This window comes from Etheostoma spectabile, chromosome 18 (genome assembly GCF_008692095.1).
Source record: "Etheostoma spectabile isolate EspeVRDwgs_2016 chromosome 18, UIUC_Espe_1.0, whole genome shotgun sequence".
NCBI classification, from domain to species: Eukaryota; Metazoa; Chordata; class Actinopteri; order Perciformes; family Percidae; genus Etheostoma; species Etheostoma spectabile.
Genome location: NC_045750.1, coordinates 9,465,080 through 9,467,732, shown reverse-complemented (window position 1 = coordinate 9,467,732; position 2,653 = coordinate 9,465,080). Strand labels below are relative to the sequence as shown.

Here is a 2,653-nt window from a genome sequence, read left to right as displayed (position 1 = left end):
AGGTATAAATGGGAAGGAATTTGTTCCAAAATGCTACAAACTCGGTTGAATGAACAGTACTGCACAAAACTCATTACTTTACATGTAAAAAGCTGGCTTTTTTTTATAATACACATCACACTTTCAAACTCGCAAATACTACATAAAACGCTTTCCCAATTTTTCTTCCAGTATGTATTGTATATTTCAACGTTATTTCATTTAAAGTTTATACTAAACCTAATGATATTGGTATTTGTTTCTAAAGATAGTTTTCATGCTCTGCAGCTGTTTGAAGACAGACAGGATTAGACAGTCTTGAGTCACAGCGAAAAGCCAAACTTGTTTAAACACCCAATTGAATATGACATTGCATTCCCTGAAGGCCTCTTTAAACTAATATTTATTCTTCCACTCAAGGGATAAAGGTTAAATAATGCCATTCAAACTCTTGACTGAAAACACCGGTTTTCTGGAACACCTTTCACTTCACGACTCAAAATGAAGAATCATAATATTATGTTGTATGAATGCTTGTTTAGACTTTGTACATCACTAAATACCATAGAGGCTGACACTGTTTTCTATCCAGTCAGTGCTGCTCTGGCACTAATCCAGAGGAGATCAGTGGGGGCATCGGGGAATGCTGAGTCTATCTCTGGCTTTCAGCTCGGCAGTTGCCCGTCTAGACTGCCTGGCAGCTCAGTAGTGATGAATTCAAAATCACCACACCCTTTGAATCAAATAATCCATGCACATTTACAGTGCAAATGTATCAAAGATTAAATATCAAAATGTAAGTGTTGCTTCTACAGAAAGGAAACGTTTTAGCACAAGTTTAACAAAATGGGAATCAAAGACACAATTACAGTTGTCATAATTTTTCATAATTTATTGTACATTGTAATTTCTTCCATTATACCCAATAAACAGTACAACATTTCCATTTATACAAAATATAAACTATAAGGGGGAAATATAAATTTAACATCAAGCCTTCCCATATGGTTACACATACAGTCATGTCTTGGGTCCAACCCATGTATGAAGGGGGAAAGGTGTCAATTAAACCCTCATTGTAAAAGACCACAACTCTTCAAAAATTACAAGGCAAAACTGACACAAGTATTGTGGCAACTTATTTGCTACATACATCTCTTTGACATTTCTAATAAAAAGACTGAAGAGCCAAATTAGGAAAGAACCCAGCTAAATGTCATCTGGCTTTTTTGCTTTTTTAAATCCCCTACTGTGTGTGTGTCAAACTTTACTTAACAGACAAAAACCATTCTGATATTGATTGCCAGGTGCCACAAAAAAAACCTCTGTACACTCAAGTGGTCCACATTTCAATTAAGACATGAGACATGAGAACCACAGCCCTGAGCATCTCCAAAATGTGATGATGTGACTATGGAAACGCATGCCAAAAGGGAAGATGGGTGAACTGCCATTCCTTTCGATTCCATGCAAGGGGCGGAGGGGGTCTTGGTGATGATCTCCACCTGAAGATTAAACCCCCTTTATTGAAAGGAATGTCTTGAATTAAACACATTTTATCATTACTTAAGGAGGACAAAGAAGGCTGTGGAGTCCATCCATGTTAGTCTTGTGGTCTCTATGCAGTGTGGTGAAGAGCAGAAGAGTAAGGTTGGACTGGGTGGGATGATGAGGGGTGAGGAGGAGTGTTGAGGCAGAGAAGAGGGGGCTGTGGGGTCCAGGGCTTCAACAGTAGCGCTGCAGGAGAGAGGCTGCCATGACAACGGGGATTAGGAAGGAGACTTTGCCTGCGTGCAGTGAGACGCCTGCTCCGCCAGGGTGGGTAGTGTTTGCCAAACTGCTATGGGTGTCTGTAGCCATGGTGGTGGTGTTGGAGGTGGAGTTCCTCCACGTTGTGGGGTTTGTGCTGTTCTGGGAGGCCACCTGTTGGAAGAAGAAGAAGAAGAAGAAGAAGAAGAAGAAGGATGGAGAAGGTTTTAAACTTGTCAAACAAAGCCTCCCAGTGCTGAACTTAGACGTCACATGAGGCTATACACTGATGATAAACCAGATTCTTTAGACTGCAAATTACCTAAACGTTGATCTTTTACTTTTGATGTGTTGACCAAGTTTTTGAATTATTACAACAGTTATTTCTGACTAGGTTACTCATAATCATATATAGGTTACTTTCTAAAAACTTCAAACAAGAGACCTCAGTTTTTTGCGCGTGCCTATCAGGTTTCCTTTAGCGCGCACCGAAAAGAAACTTTAGATTCGCTCCCCATCTTTGCACGGGTAGACATAACACTGCACCTGAATCATTAATTCACCTGAGTCTAGGCTATGCTAATCAAGGGGTAAATATATATGTGGGGGAAAAAATGTTATGACTAAATAAAGGAATACAGTTTAATTAAACACAAACACCAATTTAGAAATGGACTGACTGTAATTCAGGGTCATGTTAATTTCCCTAGATAGCTTCACGTCTAGCCTGCTCCAGACCATCACACCAACCGATTACTACCGTGTAAGACCCGACGAACACCATTAAAGTTAAAGAAACCCATAATCGTACTGTTAATTTAAATCCGTAATAAATAAAGACAGCCCCTAATGAATAAAATCCATTTTACAGTAAAAAATACATTGACTAAACAATATATATATATATATATATATATATATATAT

General features: G+C 38.7%; 1 long non-coding RNA gene across 1 annotated transcript in view; it reads right to left on the bottom strand.

Annotated features, from left to right (window-relative positions):
* Positions 1–856: 856 nt before the first annotated feature.
* LOC116705873 (uncharacterized) overlaps positions 857–2,653 on the bottom strand; it is a 2,279-nt gene continuing 482 nt past the window's right edge. Inside the window, exon 3 of the long non-coding RNA XR_004336074.1 lies at positions 857–1,902. This is a non-coding gene — a long non-coding RNA (uncharacterized LOC116705873). The remainder of the gene's footprint in view (positions 1,903–2,653) is intronic.